This window comes from Empidonax traillii, unplaced genomic scaffold (genome assembly GCF_003031625.1).
Source record: "Empidonax traillii isolate 1590-97213 ecotype Southwest subspecies unplaced genomic scaffold, ASM303162v1 scaffold422:size936756, whole genome shotgun sequence".
NCBI lineage: Eukaryota > Metazoa > Chordata > Aves > Passeriformes > Tyrannidae > Empidonax > Empidonax traillii.
Genome location: NW_020955615.1, coordinates 865,166 through 892,539, shown reverse-complemented (window position 1 = coordinate 892,539; position 27,374 = coordinate 865,166). Strand labels below are relative to the sequence as shown.

General features: G+C 39.1%; 1 protein-coding gene across 2 annotated transcripts in view; it reads left to right on the top strand.

The window, feature by feature from the left end:
* PLEKHA5 (pleckstrin homology domain containing A5) overlaps positions 1-27,374 on the top strand; it is a 103,165-nt gene that overhangs the window by 9,168 nt on the left and 66,623 nt on the right. Inside the window, exon 2 of one of the 2 annotated variants that reach the window (XM_027894234.1) lies at positions 26,897-26,980. The gene's annotated coding sequence lies outside the window, so the exon portion shown is untranslated. Of the gene's footprint in view, positions 1-26,896; positions 26,981-27,374 lie in introns of those variants that run through there. The other variant, XM_027894236.1, reaches the window with a different exon arrangement.

Here is a 27,374-nt window from a genome sequence, read left to right as displayed (position 1 = left end):
GACATGACTTGTCCAACCTCCTGCCCAAAGCAGGGTCAGCTCTGGGCTCAGACCAGGCTGCTGAGGGGTTTGTCCTGTTATGGTCATGAGAGAGCCCAAGGATGGAGATGCCACAGCCTCTCTGGGCAGCCCGTTCCACCACCTGACTGGCCTGCACAAAGTCGTTTTCCCTCATGTCCAGTCTGAACCTCTGGCTTTCATTCATGTCTGTTGTCTCTCAGCCTCTGGCCAAGCTCTGCTGGGAAGAGCTTGGCTTCATTTTCTTGATCTCCTCCTTGTAGGTACAAGCAGGCTGTTTGTAGCTACAGGACCCCTGAAGCCATCCATCTCCAGGCTAAGCCAGCCTGGCTCTCTCAGTGTCTCTTTGCTCCAGGGCAGGTTCTCCAGCTCCTGGCCCATTGTGGTGTCCCTGACACTGTTGGCTTCAGTGTCATTCCCAGTGTTTTATCGGGATTTGTGCCATCTACCTGCTTGCTGCTGACCCTTCTCTGGAGTGTGTAGTTTGAACAATACCCTTTCCTGAGCAAAATGACAGTCCCGTGTTTTTGTTACTAAATTGAAAACAGGTTTGTCAAAGGGCTGCCGCAGCGGAGTATCTACAGCGTTGCTCGTTAACAACTGCTAAAAATCAAGCATTTGCTTAAACAGAAATTACACTTTTCTTGAAGTGTTTCAGTAATAAGTCAGTATCCCTGTCAGAAGTGCTGAAATCTGGCGATGTTTTAGTTGCACTCCCTGGTACCCAATTGCTAAATTTTGTTGTTCTGTTGAGCAGTTTCTAGATGTCACATGTCACAGACATTATGCTTTTCCATGGCTGTTGGCTGTCTCCCATTGAATTCAAATTTCTAAGACTCTTAGATTATAAGTAATTTTTCATAAGTTGTATGCAGATTTTAAATATAGGTCAGTTAGTTCTTGGATGAGGTTAAATTACATATTAGATGCCACTAATACAAGCAAAAAGATATTTGAAAGAGTACAATTTCATGGTTATTCTTTGAATATAGAAGACTGCTACTTACATAAGTAAGTGTTTACTGTGTCTAAGATATATCCTCAAAGATACACTAAATGTCAGAATTAGTTTTTTAAATACTCGTTTGGTTCACCTTACAGAAAATACTATTCTTACTATACTCACTTTTAAAACAACTTTTTGAAGCTTAAGAGAAGGAAAACATCAGAAGGCTGATAAGAGCAGGCAGGTAATATCTACATCTGCATGGCAGCAGCTTTCTATGGCTTTTCTTTTAAACAGAAGATTGCTACTAATACTTCTATCAAAAATATTTTTACTTCTAAAGGTGACTTTTTTTCCTTTGTCATAACCTAAGAAAATGGCAGTCAAGTTTAGGATTATAGATTAATTTAAAGTCTGTTTTCATTATCTACTATTTAATATATTTACCAGTTCCTAAGATTTTTTTGCACAGACATGGGCTCAAGATGAATGCTGATTTAGACCATTTGTTTATATTTTGTAGAACAAACATCCTTTATATACTGGAAACTTTTGGTTTGAAGAACCTCCAAGAACAGTGTTGTATGAGCAAGTGCTGCTGCTTTAGTGGTGTCCTTGTGCCTTATATTTGAGTTTTTGCCACTGGGGGGAGCAGAAGACTGTCACAGGCTTCAGGGAATGGAATAACAGTGTCTGTCTTCCATCTCAGAAGATTCAGGCTTTAGTGCTGAGCTGTGGGAGACCGTGGGTCCTTCATGTCTGGCACATGCTTGAAAATCTGTTTTACAGTGAATAAAATTCCTAGATAATCAGGTTTCGTGATTGCTCTTTTCTGAAGAGTTGCATTCTGAATTTAGACTGGATTAAAAACATTGTGTGCATTAGAAAAGCAAGGGAGGAAATTAGGAGGGGTTATAAAAAGGAGAGGGAGAGACTTTTTGTATGGGCAGATAGTGACAGGGCAAGGGACAATGATTTTAAACTAAAAGTGGATTTAGATAAGATATTAGGAAGAAATCCTTTACTCACTGGGTGGTTATGCACTGGAAGGTTGCCAAGAGAAGCTGTGGATGCCTCATTCCTGGAAGTGTTCAAGGCCAGGTTGGATGAGGTCCTGAGCAACCTGGTCTAGTGAAAGGTGTCCCTGGCCATGGCAGGGGGATCGGAACTAGATGATCTTGAAGGTCCCTTCCAACCCAAACCATTCTATGATTCTATGATTATTATTGATGTGAACAGTAGATTGTGACTGATGTTGGCTTAAGTAGTGTGCAGAAATTCTCTGAAATGTTTTGTTGCAGCTGGGCCTGATGGCAAGCTCGCTCTCAGCATGAGAGTGAGATGTGACTACATCACTTGGATTGAGGTGCAGTTTGTAGCTGAAAAATATATAGTTTTTTTTTAATTTAATCTGTGCTTTAATCAGACATTTGCTTTAATCCTGGCCTTCCAGAAATAAATCTAAAAATACAGTTTCCTTCCTCTAAAAGCATTGGAAAGGAGGAAAGAGTTTCTTTTTATTTTAAATGCATAGAATCAAAGGCTGTATATAAGCTATAAGCATGTTATTTTGGAAAGGCTAGCAGCTCTAAATGCTGTCTTTTTATTCCCAAGCTTTCTTAAGGTTCTCTGTTAGTGTATTTGTATGTCACTGTAATTGGGAAAAAGTGCCCCAAGGCTGTTAAGGCCTTGCCTTCCCTGCTAAGGTTGCTGGACTGGTAATGTTCTTGCTGCGTGCAGTTTCTGTTCCGTGTCTTTAACTTGTTTGATGTTGGGGACAGAACAAGACATTCCAGTTGCAAACCGAAGTTGGGTTTTCCCTCTGAGAAGATTTTGTTCTCTCTGTTTCGTCAACAGCAAACAGTCAAAATTTCTACTTCAAAATTCATCAACATTTTTGTGTTCACGGTGTATAGAGCTTGAACTAAGCAGAGCAAACTTAAAGAAATGCTAGGGTAACACTTCAGTCATAGTTTTACAGCAAGTTTGTGGATTTAGCAGAAGTATCAGAAGATGTCTCCCAGTAGGTCCTGGAGCATACCAGCAACCTGGGTTAGGTGGCAGCCAGGACCAGTGATGTGTTTCTTATGGGGTCATTTGTTGTTTCACCTCTTCTTTTTAGTTTTGACAGATATAACCTGCCTCAAGGCCCTTACCCCTCCTATGTTGTTATTTTTTAATATGGCATTGAGTTGTAAGATATTTTCTGACTGGTGTTTGAAGCAGCCATGGATTCTTATTATTATAGGAACATAAGCAGCTGAGAGTGCTGAGTGAGCTGACAGATGTCACCGTTTTTATCAACATGGATAACCCTGGTGACTGGAAAAAGGGAAACATTACTGTATTCCAAAGGAAAGCAAGAAGGAGAGTCCAGGGAACTAAACACTGGTCAGCTTCACCTCTTTCCCTGAGGATATTACGGAGCAAATTCTCATAGAAACTATTTCTTGGCTTTTGAAGGACTGGAAGGTAATTGGAAACAGCCAGCTTGGGTGTAACAAGGAAAAATCTTGCCTGACCAACCTGACTACCTCCTACAATAATTACCTCTTCATCTGAGGGGGAAAACAGTGCCATTTACGTTTAGCAAGGCTTTTGGTGTATTTTCCTTCGTATCTAAAGGGGGGGGGGGGGGTATGGATTGGATGAATGGACTACATGATAGGTGAAAAATTGATTGCACCATCAGGCTTAAGGAGTAGCAATCGATAGTTTGAAGTTTTAAATCAGTGGCTGTTTACAAGGAGTCTTTCTTGGAGTTGATACTGGGGTGAAACTATTTTAACACTCATCAATCAGCAAGTCAAGCAGTGAGGCAGAGTGCACCATCAGCAAGTTCCTGGATGACACCGCCCTTGGGAGGAGGGTTGGGAATGCCGGAGGGCAGGGCGGTGTTTGCACGGGCTGGAGCTGTGAGCCGAGTGGGATGTGCTGGAGCTCAGCAAAGGCAAATATTCAGTTGGAGAAGCAGCATCCTGGTAAATGGCCTGTGGGTCCTGGGGGACAGCAAGCTGCATTTTATGCTGGAATGGTGATGAAGGCTAACCATGTATAGGGCTGCCCTAGCGAGAATGGTGATTATTCCCATTAAGTCATTGCTTTGGAGATTATCTCTGGAATAGTGTCCAGTTTGGGTCACATCAATATGAGAGAGAGACAAACATGAGTGAGGCCAGGACAGTGCCAGGACACAGGGTGTACTAGAAGAGGCTTAAGGAGTTTGATGTGTTTTACCTGAAGAGAAGGCAAAAGCAGGGACATAATTGCAGTCTTTCATTAATATATGGGCTTTGTAGAGGAGACAGACTCTCTTCAGAACTGCACAAAGCTCAAGAGGCATAAATTGCAATAAAGTACATTCTAACAGGTTAAAATAACAGTAGTAAAAACCCTGAATCCGTTGATCACAAAAAGTATGGCATCACTCTTGAAAATGAAGCTCACCTGGATAAGGGCCTTTGCAATCTGATCTGGTATTGAATTTATCTCTGAGCATGGGGTGGAACTTGATGACTACCAAAAGTCTTGTTCATCTTACATTTTTGTATGAATCTGATTTCTGTGTAAAATCTTTTTGACCTAAAGTTTTTATATATTGTAGCATTTATAGTGACTGTCCACAAGGCAGCCTGTTGCACTAATCAGAAGCACATCCCCTAAACCAGATGTCTAAAGACCTTAGGAATAACGTGAACATAAAAACCCTAAATTCTGTGGAAAATAGTGGTAAGATTGCCATGTGGTCATCTGTACATATGTACCTAGAACAATTTTATTTTCCCTTGCTCCTTCAGCCCACTTTCGTTGTTTTGTCTTTACATCATTTTGGCTGAAAAAAAAAACAAAACAAAATTTGTCTTCTTACTTGAAAATAGCAAATCACGTTTAGTGGAACAGTCCATAACTCTGTGAGATAGTATGTTCAACAGAAACAAGGACCTGTTGTCTTGCTCTGATTTAGACTTTCAAGATTAGTCTCACCTATCTTACATTTTTATGAAATTAAACTCATGGAAATGGTGATGCTTCAGTGCAGGGTGAAATTTCAGTTTGCAGGCCATTCAGAAAAGTGGGGTTTTTTTCCTATGAAGTTACTTTTTTTTTTTTTTTTTAACTGAAATTGAAAACTGGAAAATAGCAGAAAGTTAGTGTAATTAAATACTAAGTTTTTCTCTCATTCAAATTAGCCCTTACCTTCTGATAAGCTCCCATGTCTCAAAACTGGTCGCTTTTCTCTCTTCCAGCTGCTTTGGTCTTTGTCTTCAAACGTCATGTGCTAATGCTTTATCAAATCTTAATGCTGAAATCAGTGCTGGAGGCTATTAATGAAATTTAGATTCTTCTGGAAATAGCACAACTCTTACAAAGAGAGGCTTTAATGCCTTGGAACTATCAAGAGATTAATTACATCTATAAAGCTTATCATATGCTATCAAAAAAAGGAGGAAAAGATTGCTAACTTAATTTCAAGCTGTGGATCAGTTTGGTAAATTAAATGTGCAAATGAGTGAGAAAAGGAAGCACAGTCTCTAATATTGACCACAGAACACATGACTGATGATAAAACTCAATTTTCCAGCTGATTTCTGGATTGTTAATCTTTGCTTCAAGTCTCATATCGCATACCTTTTTGGAAACAACATTTCTCAGGTTTTGCACTCCAGACTTCTGCTATTCTAAGTGTGACAGGTGAAATTGTTTCAAAATAGGTCACTTGCCTTAAGGGTTAGCACTTGTGGTTTTTGAAGCCAACCTCTTTCTGACACAGAAAAGAGAAAAGTTTTATGATCTCACCCATTAACAAGACCAGCCTGTAAACAGGCTTGAATTCTGGCAGTAGACTTCTTTTCATCAGTTGATTCCTGGTTTTGCCCTTGACTACCTCTCTTTAACCAGTTTCTTTCCCTGCCCCGGTGGCAGCCTGCTCCCATGCATTTATTTGTAGCTCATTTTGTGTCCCATCTCCCGTGGTTGATACTGTTCACACAGAACAGTAAAAACTGAGGAAGAATGTTTCTCAAGTCCCCATCTCTGCTGGCTCCCACTTGAACCCTTTTCTGACTGCATACCAGTTTCGGGGTATTTTCCCAGTCCCTATTTATTCTAGCAGAGGAATGTTTTTAATGTTTTGAGGTGCCATATCTTTACTTTGAAGGCCTCTGTGTTCTTTCTAGCTTGTTGCTTTATGCATTCCTTAGAATTTCTTGTTTTACACCACGTGGGATCATTTTTTTAAAAGTAGCGATTGATCATTGTGAATCAATCCTTGGATCCTTTTGCTGCAAGATTGTTCTCTTTATAGGTCACAGATAATTTCACTAATAAATGCACAAAAATTCAGGCTTCTCTGCACTGCCCTCAGTGTAGCTGACTGAAGGCAGTCCTTGCCCACACAGTGCCCACATTGATTACTAACCAGCTCTAAATTAGCATGCTCTTGGTTCAGGGCTGCTGGAAATCTGTGGGCTGTCATATTTAGAGATGTGTGACGTTAATTTGAAAATATTCATGAAGATAATCTTTGATGTTTATGATTTAATATGGAAGATCTCTGTGCTCTAATTTAAATTTTGGGATTTGTGGAAGACCCCAGCTGTCCCTGCAACTCCAATTTTTATTTTTGCAGAAGTGGATTTAATGTACCACATAACATATTCATGTTCTTCATCTCCTTTTTGCTTTATATTTTTAAAGTGGAATGTTAAGTCCCTCATTTTTCTTTCCTGTATAGAAATTTCCTGCAATACTTGTTGTGATCATCCTTTTCTGTGATGTTAATAGTGTGTATAGCTTCACATCCTGCATTAGTTGTTTGGATGCATCCATTCTGGTATTATAGTTCCTGATTTTAGCACACAAGGATTATGTTTTTTTGTTGATTTTTTTTTTTTTTTCACCCATTTTCCTAGCCTTTGTTTCTCAATGGAATTAGGCAAATATTTTCTGAGGGTTGGGCTTCCAGGTGTTTCCTGCAGCTGGCATGAGGCATGCAGGATGAGAGAAAGGGTTTGTAGAGCAGATGTTGGGGCAGAAAGAGGTCAAGAAAGGGAAAAAAGTGGCCTGTCTGATGGCCACCATGCTGAGTTGGGATCTTCTTGGCTGAATTAGCTGGGACCTTGAGAGGTGCCTAGTGCTGTAGTGCCAATCTTCCCTCTTCCCTTCCATCTCAGGAAGCGTTTTCTGAATATTGCTGTCACAAATAAAAACTTTGCAGGCTGAAGGTAATTAGAAGAGAGTATTTAGATAACCAAGCCAGCGTCTGTCCTTTTTCACTTCCTCTGACTGTAGCGTTTTGTCTAATGTGCTGTTAAAAATCTTTACTATTGGCTCCTGTTGAAACCTGATCCTGTTGTTAAATGTTTTGCCTTCCATCATGTAGAGGTAGGGATTTTATTGGTAGGAGAGAGTCAATAATTTGGAGCTGCAGTAACATTTCAGAAGAATGTGACATCACTCTGGTATCAGCTTTCTCGGAGAGTAGCAATCCTGACAGCTAAGTTGCTCTCCCTCTGGGTCAGGGTTGTGCAGTACTCACTGGGGAGCAGCTTCCAAGAGAAAAGGGTTGTACCTCACATCCTTAGGTGTTTTTTGTTTTATGTGTGTCAAGCTTGTGGTAAAGAATTAACTTCTCCGGAGACTGGTGAGTAATTCTTAGACATTTTAACAACTGTTTTTCTTTAGACATAAACCATTTCCTCCCCGTTTGGGAAAATGTCTTTTTTTAATGATTTTTTTTTTTTTAACCAACATTCAATAATTCACAGTATTATGCAAAGTAGAACACAACATTTATAGCATTCAGGTTAAGATTTTAAATAGAAACCTAACTGTAGAAGAGTTTACTGATTTATTACTTACTGTAACTGTGTCTAACTTCCAAGATCTTTATTGAGACATGCTTGTCTACTAAAACACATGTCTAGGAGACTGAATGTAGCAGGAATTTGAGCTTTTTTAATTAGCTTGCAGTGATGAATGGGAAGTACTTTCCAAATAGACACTTGTGAGCTACCTGATTTTAACATACAGCTCACACGGCAACAGCAGTAGGTGACTGTGTTTCAGATGTTATTTTGGGGGTTGTATATGCTTGTGGAGGACACCAAATGGAAAACCAGATGCATTTCCAGTCAGTGTATGTATCTGTATGTATATCATCTACCAAGCTGGATGGTTATTTCTGTATGAGTGTCATATCTTGAGCTGCAAAATCTGTCAGCATAAAAATTATTTAGGAAAAAACCCAGCAACCAACCCACAAAACTGTATGTGGTTGTGTATTAGGTTTTAAATAACTGAAAAACACTTCAGTTTCCACTTCATGGTAACTGTTTTCTCATCACAGAAAAAAATATAAAATACAAGTCTTTTTTTCTCCTCACTTGCACTTAAAGGTCCAAATTGTAAAAGTACTGCAGCACTGTGACATTTGGAAATCTTGGCAGATTCAAGTTTTGAAAAGGATTATATTTTAGTATGATGATAATCTTCCATATTAAAGTTATAAAATTACAGCACACTTATCTACACAGAGGTATTTAGCAAGGGAAGCCCAGGGTTTTGCTGTGTCACTTTGGGTTTTGTTTCTCCTGGTGTTTTTCTTTTAAGGATGACAAGTCTTGATGGATGAATACATGCAAAAATACCTTATTCATCTGTTTGACGATTCTGGGGAATAGTGCAACTCATCTCAGTAAAAGTTAGATATTGATTTTCATCAGGGAATAATTCCCAGACTGAATTTCGACGGTCTGAATCAGAGCTGTAGGTGGCTATGTGGATGTAATATGTTAGCTTGCAGAAACCTGTGCTTAGGATAATTCCATTAATGCATCAACTGGCAATTTCTGTGAAACAGTACTGTGGTGATGATATACTGCAGATGCAGAATTGATACAATATTTTTGATTTACGTGATTTGGAAGATTGCTATTAGCATAGAAGTTCCTTTGTAGCTCTGAATCTTCGTGTAGGTGGTTTGGCTCCCAACCCAGAACTAAAAGCAAGGAGCTGTGGGAAATGCTTTTTAAATTCTGTTGTCATGAGTAGAAGAACTATTTTCTGTGTCATTATAGTTTGCAAATAAATTCTAATGTTGAAGTTAGATAAATTTTAATGTTTCATTTTACTGAGATGTTTATTGTACCTACTTGACTTCTTTTTTTCTTAAAGCTTGGTAAGTTAAAGTTTATTACCAGTTTTATCCCAGAGGTTTTTTGTTGGTTTTGGGTTTGTTTGTTTGTTTGTTTGTTTGTTTGTTTGTTTGTTTTAAATGTAATTTGGGCTTGGTCAAAACGGGGCAGTTACATCAGGCTGTCTTCAAAGATGTTTTAAGTGCATTGTGCTTTTTGATATATATAAACCCTATTGAATGTGCTGGTAAATGGAAAAACATGGAGAAGCTCTGCACAAAAATGAGGTGCTGGTAGCATTTTAGGTTTGGAATCATATAACTTGAATGGCACAAATAGCTGTTTTGCTGTTCTGTTGACTGGAGTTTAGGATTGTGCATAAACTTCTAATTTGCTGCTTTTCTTCAGCAAAAGAACCCATCCAGCTATCCTTATAAGTTAATCAGGATAAAACGCTTAAATCCTTTCCAGGAAAAAAACCTCACAGAAAATGGAATGAGAGGCCTTTCTTAAATATAGGTCTAAGGATGCTTATTATATGTGTTAGCTTTATCATGATTGCTGCTTTGAAACTTTCTGGTTTCATTGGTTAAGTGAATAGAACCATAGTTTGAGTTAGTGTGGGGATGGCTGGAATTTTCCAGTTACTTTTTCCAACCTCTAGGAGTAGCATTCTTGCTCATAAGTTTCCCATGCTCTTACAGGATTAGATTGGGGGTTTTTTTAGAGAAGGATACCTCTAGGGTTTAAACCTTAAAATATTTCTTGATTTAAATGTGTGGCTACCTAATACAAGCTGAAGGAGGGTTATATTGATGTATTTAAAGGTTTTTGTCACCAAGCCAGGTGATTGAAAGAAACTCCTGGCTTTGTTTCTAAACTGAGCCACTTGGATCATTCTGCCTGTTTTATTGGGGAAGGGGTTTACATGTGTTCCTTCTAGTACTGGAACTTTTATCTGAATAATACAATCCCTACAGGAACACAGACTGTGAACATTCAGTGTAATCTGTATTTTCCCTTATCCAACTTCAGAAATAAGTTTTCTTAATTAAAAGAGTGAAATCCTCCATTCTGCCAGAAATTTTCTAAAACTCAAAGTACGGTGTTTATTTCGAGGGGTGGAAAGAGGAAGGGGCAAATTACTGATTTCATCTGAGCATTGAAATAGTTTAGAGCAATGGTCATTCAACAAATTCTTCACCTCAAAATACCTTCTGCCTAGTGAGGAAAAGTATGAACAACATTCATGGCGAGGCATTACTGCTTGTTCACACTTGCTTTTGGGGAAGCTGATGAATTTATTGCTTGTCCTTAACATTTTGATTTGCCTCATACGTTGATCTGTTTTCATCTTTTAGAATGTTCTTTTTTGCAAAACACTGAAAACACTTATTTTGTGAAGACCATGTTTACTTCTCTAAAATACATAGTGTGGGAGCAAGCTTCTAGCTTGGCATTAAATCATTAAAAACTTAGTTATGTAACAATGCCTGTAATTTTCAGGGTCAAAACTCACCAAGTAAAAAAGAAAATAAATTTTATTTGAAGTTGTTCTACCAATATATTTTTGGCTTGTGCGTTTTCTGTTCCTTTAAAATGCATAAAGTAGGCTAGATTGTTTGATTTGGATGGTTTTGCCTTAATTATCACCAGGAAAAGGGCTTGGGGAGGGAGGAGACCATGGCAAGCTTGTTTTGCTGACTTGTCATTGGCAGAGCATCCCCAGATTCCCTGCCTGAGGCAGCCAGGGATCAGGAGCATGTTGTGTTAGCACATCTTATAGGCAGCAGACATTGGGAAACTTCCCAGCCCAAGGCAACAGTACAGTCAAACTCCCTAATTCATACTCCATGGAAGACTTATTCAAGTGACACTTTGTTTTCAACTTGCAAAACTGCCTTTAGTCCCCGTTTTCCACGTACAATGAGAAATTGCTGGTGAAATGTTGTCCTCCTCTTTTTTTAACCCAACCTTCCACTGTTAAAATTCTTCGCTTTGTGAGATTCAAACGGCATAGGAGGAGAATTAATTAATATTTATTAACAGCTTCAAAGGCTTTGTCTTTGAATGACTTGTTTATTGTAATGTCTACCATTGAAGAATAGTATTGTTGCAAACACACCTCTAACCAATAGCCTGTGTTAGAGATTTCATTGCCACACTGATCAGAGCAGGCATGCACAATAAAAGGCTGATGAGGACTTAGAGCTGGTCTGTGATACCTGTTCTGTGAGCTGCATGGTGCCTGGAGCTTTAGTGGGCACCAGGAATCCGGGCCTAAAGCAAACAAACAAATAAATATTGGTATTTTCAGCCAGGAGCAACCAGGGGTCTTTTTAGTGCCGCATCCAGGCTGTTGGTTTTTTTCCTCTTTTATACCACTAATAAAGAACTGTGCTACTATAAACCTGCTGGCCAGAAACACATTTCAGAACTTGCCACACTTTGTAGCTAGGAAAGGGAGTAAATTCCTATAGAGGTTGGATACCCATAGAGAATGCTAGAAAATTGGGAATACCAGAAGGAAACCATTCTGAATCAATTTAATGTCAAAAGGTACATACCATGTAGAACTGTACTGAGTAGCTGGAGAGCTGTAAAAAGTTTTGCATAGCATAGTTACTTTATAGATCTGGAATATCCCTAGAACTGCTGGTTCTGCAAACAGTCTATAACGTAACAGATACTGTAAAAATATATTTCTTTACAAATCCTCTGTTTTATACTCTTGAAATGTAGCCTAAAATCTGATTTTTTTTTTTTTAATGCAATGTGTAATCCAGAAAGAAAAAAAATGAAGGAAGGAGTTTTTCACTGTTTTTCACTTCTGGGTTTCATATGAATATTCCCTGCCTTGCAAATCTCTTCCTTATGTTCATGTTTTCTACTGGTAAGAGGAGAAATGAGTAATACTCCATATGGTAAACTGCAGTTAATTTCACTTGTTTGGATATGATTTTACTAGTCCCTAAGAATTGTTTCCAAAGGCAGATTCAACACAAGAAAAACTTCGACATCTAAGTTTCTAAAGAAGTCGATAAAAGGTAGTGTTCCCACCCAATACAAAGGGTAGTATTGGATTTTCTTTACCCTTTAAAAATTATGTGAAGTGACTGACACTGAGTGTGATGCCTGCCATCCAAGTGTCCCTCTGTCCCTCACCTCTTGCTCTGACACAACTGAAACAAACTGATTTGGCACTTTTACATAAAGTGTTTCTTGATGAAATTAGTCTTGGTCAAGATGTTTTTTCATGACCATATAGTTTCGCCCTTAGAAATGTCTAGCACAGATTAACTGTTCTGACACACTTTTGCCAGCTTGAGGCTGAAGATGGAGTTGCACCAAAGCAACAGTCAGCTGTTGTCAGAAAAACTGTTTCCCTCTCCCCTGGCAGCACCCTGTGCTGTGGTTCCTGCAGCAAGGTCAGCGCCAAGGAAAAAGGTTCATTTTCAAGTTGTGTGAACTGGATCGCTCCGTGTCTGCCCGAGCCCTGGTGCCAGCACAGGAGCCAAGGCTGCAGAGGGCTGGTCATTCTGGTGCAGCTGGCCATTTTCTCAAAGCAGTTGGGACAGTGTAGTTCCAAGTCCTGGCTTTAAGCAGAAGATGTGGAGCTGCAAACAGGGAGGCCAGGCATATGGAATTCCAGTGCAACAAGTATGTGGCACTGAACCTGAAGCCTGTGCTGCCTCTATCCCAGTTGCACGTTGTGGGCTGTATTTTGTGTGCAGCATCAAAATACTTCGTGTTACAGCCCTCCCTGCATTATGTTCATTTCAGTGGTCTCTGGGAGGTGTGTGAGTGTGTGTCCCTCACAGCAGAGAATTCAGCTCTTGGGATTAAAGCTCAAGAAGTTGTCACCGTTGCTGTTAACACTTCATTACTCAGTATGTGAGAGAGCAGCCTCCCAGAGCTGGCCAAAGATGGCTTGCGTGTAGACTTTGAATGGCACACCACAATTCCAGCAGCTTGGAGCCTCCCAACAGCTTGAAAAAGCCACCTGTGAAAGAAAACACCTCCCAGATTCTGGCTTTCACTGAGGTATGAATTTAATGCAAGAAAATGCTGGCAGGGTCATGGGAGGCATCATGTCTGTTCAACAGGAGGTGTCGTCCTGGAGCTTTTCCTGCTGCTGCAGTTAACCTGTGGTTTAACCTTGGAAGAGGCAACCTGGTGTGCTGTTTTCTGGAGTGGAATGTGTTGCTGGGTCAGCAATAGCCTTTAATAAAAATGAAGTATTATTTCCATTGGATTGTGGGATAAGGATACAGTTGTGAGAGTCAGGATGTAAATCTAAGGGACTACTGAATTATAATTCTTTTTTGCTGGGTATGTTTCCTGCATAGCTGTCAAGTGTGCTGACAGTTCATTTTGTAAATAAACTGCAGTTGTTCCTTTGCATTTATGAGGTAAAAGGATAATGCAGAACAATCTGTGTAGGTGTTGAAACCGAAGATGTGAAAATACAAGGGGAGGCAGCCAAGATATACTTTCGTCAGATGAAAATTTCTAAACTTTCTAGAGCCAATGGTTTGATTAGATGAGACCAACAGGCATCAAAGTGATTGACAGTCTGCATAGAAGCAGTGGGTGGTAGATGTAAACTCTTGATGAGATGGGGTACTAAAATTTCAACAAGTAAATTAATTCATAATATATCCAGCTCCCTAAATGTCCTTGTTCTTGTGGTACTTCCATTGGCCAATTCACCTTTTAAAATGCCTGACTGTATGCATTAAGCACATTCTAAAAAGCAAATCTTTTTTTTCAGTGTAATGTAGTAATTTACTAAAAGATAACACTTCAAATCATTTGTGTTTACCAATTATGCAAAATTTTTATTTATTTAAAAAGACCACATTGCTTTAATTAGAGGGAAAGTGTTACTCTTCATCTGTTCCACTTACCTAATAAACAAGTAACGGTGTTGCTGAAGTTGTCGTGAATTGTCGCTGCCTCTTCAGCAGCCTGTCTAAGTTATGGGGTTTATCTATTTTATAAGAAACTTGGCACTGAGATGGGGAAAAGTAGGTAAAACATTATGTAAATGAAATAATATTTTATCTTGTATTCAAGTTGATTTGTTTTTTTTGCTATTTCTTAGGAAGACTGGTTCTAAAAATCAATGGATTTTCTTGCATAAGCTTTTACTGTGAATAATCTTTATCTGGCAGTATCCTTTTAACTGCTTTTGTTTATAATATACTTTTTTATAACAAAGTTGGCGTTTTTGAGATAATTTGGGAGAAGATGTTTGAATGATGCAAAAAAAAATCTACACAGGAATCTTAAGTATTAGACAACAACATTTCATTAACACTATCACAAAATAGTGTACTGTTTTTCTCTCATAGGTACTACCTTTTTCTCTGTATATTCTGTACTAACAGAAAGATACTCCAGTATGTGGGGTCCTACCAGTTGTGATGATGTGTATAAAAAGAGATGAGAGAAAGCAAATTAAAACTGTGTTTTAAAGAGGATTTGTCATTTGGGGTTTCAGGGTGTGTGGTCATCCAGTTCCAACCCCCTTGTCACGGACAGGGACACCTTTCACTAGATCAGGTTGCTCAAAGCCCCATCCAGCCTGGGATAGAGCATTTCCAGGGTTGGGGCATCCACAGCTTCTCTGGGCAACCTGTTCCGGTGCCCCACCACCCTTACAGTGAAGCATTTCTTCCCAACATCTAATTTAAACCTGCTCTCTTTCAGCTTGAAGCATTCCCCTTTGTCCTGTCACTGCATGCCCTTGGAAATAGCCTCTCTCCATGTTTTTTTAGGCTCCCTTCAGGTACTAAAAGGCTGCAATCAGGTCACCCTGGGGCCTTCTCTTTTCAGCGCTGAACAGTTCCAACTCTCTCAGCCTTTCCTCACAGGGGAGGTGCTCCATTCCTCTCATCAACTTAGTGGCCTCCTGTGGACTTGCTCCAACAGGTCCATGTCCTTCCCGTGCAGGGACCCCAGGGCTGGAGGCAGCTCTGCAGGTGGGGTCTCACCAGAGCAGAGCAGAGGGGGCAGAATCCCCTCTCTCGCCCTGCTGCCCACACTGCTTTGGATGCAGCCCAGGACACAACTGGATAAATGCTCCCACCGTTCCATTTCGTGCTTGGTAACAGAGGGAGGGCACCAGTCTGCAGTTCCCAGCTGTAATTTGGCTCTGCCTGTTTCCGTGGCGTATTTCTCAGCCCTTTTCTTGTCGCATAAAACTGTGAGTTTCCATTGCTTTTTTGATCATACTTTATCAAAGCAAGGAATTAATGCTGTAGTTTAATAAACAGCATGGAAGGATGGATTCAATGCTGCAAAGGGCTGGTTTTGCTAATTACTGACTGGTATTCTTAGCACCAACAATTAGGTGTAGACAGCCACTTAACTGTGACAATCAAAGTTAAACTCAGCGGAGCAGCAGTGAGCCATCACTGTGGATCAGACAGTGGGTCCATCTGGCCTGGCATTCCCTCCTTGATAAGGACTTGTGTCGATGTTTAAGATGAAGTCGTGAGAGGAATTAGCACCACGTCAAAGTGTGATACTCTTTGGGGGTGTTTTTGTGGATAATACAATTGCGTTTTTTTTCTGAAAAGCAGTGTTTGCTGAAGTCTTGAGGCCTGCCTAATTTTTATAAATACTTGAGGCTAATAAGATAAATAGTAGGGAATGATGAATTTAAAACGAAATAAAGAGAGAAAATGTGGCCTCTTTGCAGTTAGATCAGTTCTCAAGGTTTCCCCACAAGCCTGATTGGCTTTCCCATCTCTAGATTAAAATATATCACCACCTGGATCTGAAGTCTGAAATATAAACAAAGCTAACATTAGGTGTGGATGTTCGAAGAAAACAATGTAGGTGCTTTTTTAAAAGTTGTGAGTATGCAGAGAAAATCCTGAGATAATTCCTCATCTACTTGTGATGTCAGACAAGTCCTAAACCAGTTTTATTTGTTGCTACCATTTCAGTCCTTTGCAACCTTCTAAAACAGCTTGCTGCTGTCCTTCTGAGGCAATAATAATATTCTTTTTCTGAAAAGATCAGCTCCTGAAGCTGTACCCAAGTGGGCCGAGGGAAACAAGAAAGCCGAGCAAGGCTCAGCTGCGCCCTCGGACCTTGGCGATGACAGCTGACACGTTCAGTGTTCCAGTTCAGTGCCACACTTCATACCCCATGTGTCTCTGTGCTTGAACTTTACGTCACAAGCAATGAATATTTTTAATAGAGTTTGTACTCTTTTGTCTGAGATGAATGCAGGCCCACACATGGTGTAAGCTTCCATTAATTATCCTCTGGGGTCTGGTGCACGTATTTGCATATGCTCTATCAGTGGACCACCAAGATTATTCAATTAAATCCTCACAATGGCTTTAAGAAGGCCAGTGATTAAAGCCTTAGTGATGACTGTTCATTTATAAAATAATTATTTTTTTATAAATTTCAGTCGCTGCCCTTATTTCTTGCAAAATAGGATCCATTGTGAGAGACAGCTTGAAATATAGGATGTGTCTGAATCAGTACCACAATTAAAACTGATAACACAAGTGGAAGCAACAACATTTGAGCTGCTTCCTTCTGTCAGATTTTTAAAAGAAAGATTTCACTTCCCAGATGAACGTATTTACTTTGCAGAAGTTTGCCAGACAGTTTTCTTATCTCAGAAGACTTAGGAGGTGTCTAGTTATGACCTCGCATTTTCCGATATAGGTGCTTGATAGGCATTGGCTTTCTTTTAAAAGTTTTACTGGGTTATTAATAGAAGTGTGGGTTTATTTAATAAAGAAGGCTGTTCACTGGAGATGTAATTGTGTAACTATGGTAACTCCCAGGTATTGGATAAGTGATCAAGAAATCATGGAAGTCATGTAACTATCTCAAGACAATGTAATGTTGTTACACTTCTGTGTAACCTTGGCTAAGATGAATAAGGGATTTGCTTCATACACAGATAATGATGTGATTCATACAATCTTAAAAACAAACAAACAAAAACCCCAAAACAACCTCAACATATGCAAAACAAACAAACTAGAATAATGATAAGGGAAAGATGTCTGTAGGAATCTCACCAAAAGTAGAAAACTTCTAAGATAAATAAGGTATAGAACTGCTTCAGGTAATGAATATCCGACTTTGATCCTGATGGGCTTATCTGGGTTTGCAAAGCAAGACATTGTGCTTTTACCAAATGCCTCTTGAAATTCTGCTGTTGAATTTGAGGTAGTAATTCACTGAAGTTATGGGGGGGTTAGTGTTTGTATATATATATCTGTTGAATTTGTTATTCAGTAAATTAAGGAGCTTTACTTTTTTGCAGTTCTGTGGCAGGAGTTTATTGAACAACTGTGCTGTAACTTCTGCAATGATTCTTTCAAGGCTGCAAGTAGTTTGAGACTAAACTAAACAAGGTTCTGAGTTATATTATACGAGAGTAACAAAAATATTAGACAACTCATATCTTTTGCCAAAGGCTTTGGAGTGCTAAATACTGAAAATGGAAGAGTAATGCAGTAGATGATGGAAATACATTCTTTTGTTTACTCCTTAAGCAAAAAGTCCAAGCCCAACACTCAAACCCCACACAATATAATGAAAAATGGGATTAAAAAAAAATTGATACATAATGCGTAGGGGGCAAAATACATCATTAATAAGAGAGGTATAAATAGGAGACAGTTAAAGCAATTTACTAAATAACTACATTTTATGAAGGAAAAAATTGCTGACTCTTCTGAAACACTTTGTATCAGACAATGCTTCAAAACTGTTTGAAAGAACTGAAGTGAGCAAGTGCTTGTAGGATTTATTGTTCTTGTTATCAAATGCACAACTGTTTTCAAATGAAACTCAAAATTTTCTTGTTTTTCTGCATCCTCTGATTACCAAATCCATTGAGATCCCTTTTGAACTTTAGTTGGAGAAGGACTTGGACCGACTGACAGAACAGTCAAAGTTGTCAGTGCTTGAGAGGTGTAGAGAAGTGACAAGGGATGCAGGTTGTCCAAGCCAAGTGGAAGTTCAGACATGGCAGAGCAGCTTTCCTCAGGGTGTACTAACTGAAGACATCTTGAGTTCTTTAAACCATGTGAACTTGAAGAGAAGTCTGATCCAAATCAGACTTCTGCTGGGAATACTTTTTGACAGAAAGATTTGCTTTTTGCAAAGGCCTTATATGAATGTATTTTAAAATATAAATACACATATGTAGGTATTAAACTGCTTAAATTGTCTGCATTCACTTTTCTTGTTGGTGTCTTTAGCATTTTTGTTTCAAAACAGAATTGTTGAAAAAATGTTAAAATTGGGAGGAGCAACTGTTATTAAAGTAGCTTTCCCTTGTAAAATGTCTCTAAATTTCATGCAGTGAGATGGAACTCTAAGTCAAAATTGCCTTTTGAGTCCTGCTTTCTAACACTTGCTCAGCTGTACGTTTCACTTATGCTTCTGATAAATCATGAAGGCCAAGGCTTGCACAGCTGAGCTTAGTGATATGTGGTTGAGATAATTTTCTGTCTAGCGAGCTTTGAAAACATTAAAAGTTGGTATGTAGCTATAAAAGCATTTGCTACAGGTCTTAATTGAATTTGATGCTTGTAGTTGTGGAGGGTGACTAAGACAACTGAATTCTCTCTAATTTACTTGATGTGATGAATTGCTCCTGGTGGTGTGGTACAACTCTGGTCATGCAGCCAAAGTTCATTTGTGCCTTGTGAATTCAAGTCAGGTTTATTTCTCATTCTGAAAAGCTGTAATATAGTATGTGTAAGAGAATGTGAATTAATAGGTTTTAATTAACTCGTGTTAGTGAAACATACCAATTTATTACTGTGATAATCTGACTTTGGTCTAACTTCACCAGCAAAGAGACCTTTCTCTTTATATTGCAACAACTTTATTTTTTTGTATTGAATGTGTCTTTTTGTCCTCTCTACAAGTTAGCTTTTACTACTTCTGTCCTCTCTACCGCTTCAGGAGGCTGCAGTGTCCCTCCTGCATCAGTGAAGTGACATTCCGTGCAGCATTAGCTGATCAGACAAACATCTTCTGTCAGTTTTCACAGAATCACAGAGTGGGTCAGGTTGGAAGGACCACAGTGAGTTGTCTGGTACAACCTTCCTGATCAAGCAGGAAGAGGCAGTAGCGTCAGACTGGAAAATCCAGTGGTGCTTCTGCTCCACAAGCCACCTGCTGAGCCATGCTACTCCAAATCCCCTTCCTCTTCAGAAAAAATATTGTGGGTTTTCACTTCAGAGCTGTTATGTTGCTCTAGTGAAGGGATGCTTGGATTTCAGCTGCCTACTCTGAGGTTTACAGATAGTTCTGCCTTCTAACACTCATCTCCTTATTCTCTTCAGTTTGCCTCAAATACCAAACAATGTGTTGATCATTTTTACTGCAGAGTAGTACTTAGAGAATTGTAAATTTTCTTCATCTCCAGTGCTATTATCAAGGCACTACATTAGACGTGTGCCCGGGGCTTAAAATGTGTGTAATGAAGTGTTACATAAATTGATGACACATGACAGGTACATTTCACAAATTACCACACTTTTAGTTAAAGGTGTGTGGCTTTGGGGACCTTTACTGAGTCTCAGTATTTTATAAATTCCCAAGCATGTTACCTGCAGAGTGAAGGACACCTCCCACAAAGTTTTGGGAAACCTGAGAACAGTAACTTTTTCTGACAATAGAGTGTTTGATTAGAAAAAACAGTCTCCTATTAAAAGGTTCTCAATCTGAAATACAGAGTATGCTATTTTAGCAAGTATATCATCCTAGCATTTTGAAAGAGTTTTTAAATATTTGCCCTTGCTTACATAAACTTAGTTTTACACTGGAAATATGTAATCAGAGCATATTAATCATATCTGCTCAAGTGAGAAAAGGCGTTGTTTTTTGCATGAATATTTTTGTTGGAGTATAAATGCAGGTTTCCAATGGTCCCATTGAAAGGGAGATTTGTAGTTTTAGGGCAGTACTGCTTGATCTTTTGGAAAATTAAAATCAATAATAAATGAAAGGTTGGAGTACAGTGAGTTGTGTAGAAATGTCCAGGTGCCTTTTCATTGCAGCAGCAGCAGCAAGGATACCAAAACTACTATAACTGTAACTAAGGAGGGCTCAAAAGGAAAGCCTACAGAATTTGACATGCTGCCTGAAAAAATAAACTCAATGGTAGACCAGAAAAATGGTGACAGCAGCAACTACAGTTTAGGTGTTACACTGTGTGCCAAGAAAGCTCGTAGAATTTTGTCTGCACCTTCCCAGGCCTGTGCACACACAAAGGGGTAGAAACACTTTGTTCTTAGCAGCACGTGTGATGTGTTACAGGTCTGTCAGCACTTGGCAACTGGCTGTCTCTTCTATAACCTCCTTTGTTCGGACTCCCTCGTGTTAAGTTACCGAACTCAGATTGTGGTGGAGCCAATGCAAGACTCGTTTCCAAACTTGCTGTTTAAAAAACCTAATTGAAAAAAGGCTCGTAATTCTGGGGTATGATGATAGCACTGGCAAAAAAGTGCTTGCATTTGCTGTTTACTGTACAGTGTGGCATTACAGATTTAGTAAAATAGAAGAGTTAGTACAGCCACAGACCACATCCTTGCTAACAGTTGTGTAGGGGCTGCATTTACTTAAATTTTTTCCAAATTCAGACAAGTCTTTGTTAGATAACTCTAAGTGGCTGCATTTATTTCCATTTCTTATGCTAGAAAGGAAGCAGACATGGTAAAAATTGCTGATTTGATTCACCCTCCACCTTCCTTGCCCATTTGAGGAATGAAGGCCTTCACAGAAGCAGAATAAGGCTGGCCTAGACTTGTCTTATGTTTATTTCCAGTGGAGCCTTACCTTTACAGTTAGGTAAAAATTTAGTATTAATATAGAGAGGATGACTTTATTGCTCAGGTAATTTTTGTCTTTTTGCCTTATCTGTAATCGTTTAAAGGGTTTCATCATGAAGCAAAAATGACAAATGCATAAAACTGCTTCTCATAAGAAATGTCTCTGAGTATATTTGTGTTATATTTCCATAATAGAGATTAGATCATCAGCCTGTAAATCTTATCTAAGGTGTAGAATAAATGTTAGGAAGCAAATATTTGGTGTAGCATTCTTCTGAAATGTGTTCTTCAGTGTTCATTTGTCAAAAGGAGCAGTGTTTTCAAATTAAAGGTAGGGAGGCCTGTTAAAAGTTGTGTCCTGGTTTATGATTTTGTTGGTATTCAGCCTTTGCTTTGATGGCCATATTGAGAATGAGCAAATGAGAGGTTCTTAGGATTTAGGAACACTTAAATAAAGGCTACAAAGAAAGGGCATGAGAGGAGCTTTGAAGTGGCATCTAGTTTTAATTCCAGTGGGAGAAAACCAGATGTGTCTTCGGAAGTTCTGACCCAGCTCTTTTTTTTTTTTTTTTTTTTTTTTTTTAAGAAGACAGGGAGCTCAACCAAATCATATAATGGAGAGACCCCAAACCAACTGTCCCCACCCTGGTACTTTGATCTTTGTTGCTGCTTCTGAGTGAACTGCTCTGTTCAGAGGAAAGATTATCTAACCCTTCATTTCTAATTGACTTGTATCATCCTGTCCAACTGGATTATGTTTCTCTCTTTTTTCAATCCCAACTGCATTTATCTATTTCCTATGCAATATGTAAAGATGATAGTGATTTCAGAATAGCAACACTGGTCAGAATTTGGATTTTGCTGACTTTTTGAGGTGATATGTATTAGAACAAAATATTGGTACACAGCATTTTAGGTCAGCAGTCCTGTAAACACAAGAGAGAATGAAAACAAAGAAACCTGCTTGTGTAGGACTTCTGCTGGCAAATACTGCTCCTGGAATGGTGCACTCAGTTGCTACTTACAAATAGAATAATATCTCTGAATGATATATTTGAGAGCCTTTATTTTTTTTTTTTTTAAAGTAGCCTTTGGATCATATTAAGCCAACAAAAAGATTGCTGTTGCCTGTACATTTAGTGAGTAGATTAAAACTACACAACAAAGTTTTTTGAACATGTCGAGAAAATAAGTAAAATAATCCTGTCTTCTAAAGAGATTAGAGGCTAAAGTAATGGAAAGGAGAAAGAGTCGATAAGAAGGCAAATAACATAAGTCAAATTCAAGGTTACTGTCTACTTCTAACCTGAACAAGATAAATCCTTTTCCTCTGAGGGCTTGTCCATATGCCAAAACTAAGCTATGTGCTAAATTGATGCCAAAGCTTACAGTTTTCAGAGGAAAGAATTGGGAAGGAGAAGTTCGAAAATTCTGGAGAAAACAGGTCAAGTAAAGTAGTTGCATGTTAAGTTGGTGTCTTGCACTGAGATAGCTAAAAATGGAGCCTGTCCCCGTGTGAAGCTGTTTTGGTGAGGTTAGGGGTTTGTGTTGTGGGTCTTCTTATTTGTTTATTGTTAGTTTGGTTTAGTTTTGTTTTAATTCTTCTGTCTCAGGTACCAGACCACTATTGGAATCAAGAACAGAGTAGGTGCAAGAGCATATTTTGATACATACTTTATTTTGCAGTGAAGTGCTTATCTCATGTCATCTTAGTCTGTGCCGATTTCTGAAGCCTGACACATCCTGGTAGCAGATACTAATGAGGAGTAGTTTGTGCCACATACCAAGCCTGGAGAATATGCTGATGAACAGTGATGAAATACACGGGAAATTTTTTCCTGTCTTTGTCTCTAGTGTTTAGCATGCCATTAGTATGGATCCTAAAATAGTAAGGATCAGTGATGTCCCTCTGTATAAGTGTAGCAGAGCGTGTGTATAGTTATCCTGCGTTCTCAAAACGTGCTGGTAGGAAAAATTGGAGAGAGAAGGAAGAGGAGTGTTGTTTCCATATACCTGTTGGAGGCTGTATCTCTGAATAAGTAAAAAGTAACACACTGGCTTCTAGCTGCCTGTATCAAAGTGAATCACTCTCTTTCCACATAATAAAAATACAGACACATAAATATGCAGAGATGAGACTCTGAGTTACATATTGGAGTTTGTATAAAATTGAAATTAGAGTTCTCAGTAAAAAAATCCAGTTTATTGCTTTATTTCCCCTGAGATTTATCAATGAGATATATAGTATTGTAGTGCAATGTGAAATTCTAAGTGTGTGTATGGACCTAGAAATTTATAGATAATTGAACAACTGTCTAAATTGGATGTTGAAGATTGTGAATATCAAATTGTAGCACGGTTCTAATAAAACTCTCTGCACTCTGCAAGATGGAGTTTAAAACAAATGCCTTAACCTACTGTTATGTGGGAGGGTTATGACAATAATTATCAAGCTTCTCTGCACCTTGCGCAAGTATTTTGAGGAGTCTTGTCAAAATACCAGCTAAATTACTGCCAAAAATGCCATAATTAGATGAGTAATGAAAAAGTTTTGAAATGGAAGTATTTAAAATCTATTCATCCAGTTAGACATATTTACAGTCGTCACACTTAGTTGCACAAGCTGAATTTCCAGTGTTCCCTCATGAGATTCCACTTGCGTCTGAGCTGAGGAGAAAGAACAGGTTGTTTTTCCTTTGCATTGACTTTTTAGGAGGAACTGACTGTAGAGGTCTGGAAGGAAGGTACTGCATATCATGCCTGTGATGTGTTTTTTACCTTTTTTTTATGTAATGTCAGCTAACCCCCTATACATCTCAACATCAGTGTGAGTAGTAAGGAAAACAGTATTTTGTCCAAGAACGTTCTGGTGTTTCTGGAATACCAACTTGATATATGTGACTCAAACCTGAAACAAAATATTCTTGAACAGGTTTGTGTCAGTGCTTCCTCTCCTCTCACTCTTGTTTTCCACCCTCTCCCTGCTTTCATTCCTGGTTTTATTTGGCCTCCCCTGTACAGTCATGGAGTGCGGGCTCTCGCTGTGTCAGTGTGAGCCAGGTGCACTCTCACAAAACATGGGATGTGTCTCCTCTGTAGTGATACCAAGTATTGGTGGTCCCTGAGCAGAAGTCCTGATCCACTTATTTCTGCATTTCTGGATGTCAGGTGATAGCCCCCTGCCAAGGTTTAATTGTGAACAAGACAGAGGTATTTTGGCAAAGCTTGCGGAGCACCGGCTGGTCTCCACAGGATTTTTTTGGGATTTTTTTTCAGTTTGGTGTGAGAGTTTCTGAAATGTCAGAGGGAACAAAAAGAAAGTTTTTTGGAAGTGAAGAAAAGAAAGGAATGACACCAAAATAAAACAACACCGGATACTTCCTCAGGAGGGTTTTGAAATTGAATTCTCTTCAATCTGGGTCATTTTTGCTTGAAAGGCATTGTATGGCCACAGCAGTTAGGAATGGCACAGAATGTCCTCATATCAACTCTTTCTTGTCCCCTCATTGTAATTGATACATTTCTGCAACAGCAGCTTCTTTAGATGCTAAACTTAGAATTCTGCTGAATTTAGTACGGAGATAAAGTACCAGCATTTGCTATCTCATTAGTTAAGCTCTGTAACACATTCTGTCCATTTAGGTTTTTAAAATCTCAGTAGAGAGAGTGCAGAGAATTGGGTTATCTTTCTTTCTTGCACTCTAGGTTTATCTAGATTTATCCATTCATTCACCATGAAAGTAGTGTGAATTTTTTATTAGGCTTTGGTTTGGAGGCAACTTTTCATTAATAATGCTCCATAATTGCAAAATGTTATGATCCAAAGGAGTTTTTTTTAAGAAGTGGGGAATGTAAAGATAGTCTTGTTAAACTGAGGTTGTTTTAAGAAGCAGGAAAGGTAGAGAGCATAAAATTTGTGAGGTGATTGTGCCTAATTTTGAAAGCCAAGATGGTGAAATGAATAGACAACAAAAGAAATAGGGGTAAAGTGCCATTCAAAGGTTTTGTTGTTCTGCACCCCTTCTGCCATCTTGCAACTAAAGCACTGTTTTTTTGGTCCAGGTTCATTCTCTGTCCAAGAATATTTTTAAGACCTGAACTTCTGATAAGAAAGGCATAGTATTACATAAGATACCTTCCATGAGAAACATTATCGCCACATATTCTTTGCAAAAGTAAATTCTGTCAAATGTAATTACTTTTTTCATGATTTACAGTGCTGATGTCAGATACTGGTGGGTTTGCATTATATGCTTTTTTGTTTATAAATACTTTTGGAAGTGTTAAAAATAAAAGAGGTGAGTTCGTTTTGAAACATGGGGATGATATCCAGATAACACACCTGCATTACATACTCGTTGCCTTTTCTCAGCCTGATTTCTGCTCACGTGTTTTTTTAAACACTGAACCAGGTTTAAATTTTGTCAAGTGTACCTTCCCTGCTCTCTTTCCTACATTTTGGGGAAGGAAAGGTCAGAGGGGCTTGTGGCAATCCAGCCATCCTTGTCTCTCGTAGCCTTGTTGCTGTGCCAGGTGGCAGCTCCCTGCTCTCAGGGGTGCTCCTGCTGTAACTGGGCTGGGATCCCGCCGCTTGCGTGGAGGGGGTGGAAAAACCCCCATCTGCAGCAGGCACAAGTTATAACAGCCAGCTGATTGACATACCTGGTGGGCAGTAAATGACAGAATGACAGATTGCTTGGGGTTGAAAGAGACCTCTGGGGATCAGGGTCACGTCGAGCAGGTTGCACCGGATTGCATCTAGGCAGGTTTTAAATCTTTCCAAAGGAGACTCTACAACCTCTCTGGGCAGCCTGTTCCAGTGCTTTGTCACCCTCACAGTAAAGTTTTTCCTCATATTCAAAAGGAACTCCCTGTGTATCACTGTGTGCCTGTCACTGGGCACCACTGAAGAGACTCTGGCCCCATCCTCTTGCCACCTGCCCTCCAGATATATGAACGCATTGATAACATCCCCTCTCGGTTGTCTCTTCTCCAGGCTGAACAGGCCCAGTTCTCCCAGCCTTTCCTTATCAGTCCCCTCATCATCTCTGTAGCCCCGTGCTGAACCCTCTCCAGTAATTCCTTGTTTTCCTTGAACTGAGGAGCCCCGAACCAGAGAATTCCTCCCCTTTTCTTCCTTCCCCTCAGAGGCTGGAGGACTCGAGTCCAGATATTTCTTTCTTGAGTGGCAGCAGCTGATAGTTGTTGAATTTTGGCAGTTTCTTCCAAGCTGTGGGAGCCGCTATGGTCTATCAGTACCTGCAGTTCAGGGGAACGAGATACTGCAGAGTGGGTGTTCTTGTGCTGCTGAGGGTGGAGCTCTGGGCTGTCAGGCTCCCTGGCACTTGAAGGTACTCCCGGGATCACTGCCGGGGAGCAGCACTCTGAATTAAAAAGTAACCTGCAAAAGTGTAACTGTGATTGTGATTCATCAGTCTTGTTCCGATCACTGGATATTCATCTGTAACGTCAGAAATTTTAAACTGGTATCTTCATGTTCTAAGGTAGAAGACAGTTGCTTTACAGAAGTGGTATTTTATCTTTACAGAGCAGTTATGTGTGTCTCAGGTTTAATTTGTCCCTATCTAGCTGAAATCCTGTTTATGAACATATAAAGACGTAGCTGAGGTGCATTATCTGTGTTCATATATGAACTAATAACTGTTTTACTGCCTCTAATTTTTAAAAGTCAAAATCATTACCAACCCAGTGCCAATGTTTCCCATCTCTTTCCAAGGTATTAATTAAGATTCATTAACAGTTGTTCCCATCCTTTTTATTAGCTTATATATATATAAATATATATGCACTGTGTGTGTGTACACAGATGCTGTTACATGCCGTAATGAAATATTCATAGTTGTTTTCATTGTACTGATATATTCGTTGTACCGGATTTGCATATTTGAGTTGGAAAATGAAGACATTATTGCCTAATACTGTTCTTTATCTCTCTTTCACAGTCATAATGAACGAAAAGTAACCTGCAAACATCCAGTAACAGGACAGCCATCGCAGGACAACTGTATTTTTGTTGTGAATGAACAGTAAGTGCCATCTGTTTCACTCCATAAAATACATGTTTTAAAACCTGTTAATACTGAAGCAAGATTCAGTGATTACTAATTGCAGTATTTATTTTTCCCAAGTCAGATCAGCGTGTATATAGTTTTACTTGATTAAATTACTTAAAAGTGGTAATAAATATTTAATGCTAATTTTTAAGATCAAAAACCATAGCTCAGATTATTTGTATGATAGAAGTGCACCGTGTTTATGCACTGTGTGAATTTCCACTTGTCACTTTACTTATTCTGTAGGTTTAGCAAACGACCTATATATTAAATAATGATCAAATAAAATTCCAAAAAGCCATAAATTCTATGATCACTTGGGGACAGTCACATGCTGGTAATCTATAATGTTTTCCCTGACAGTTTC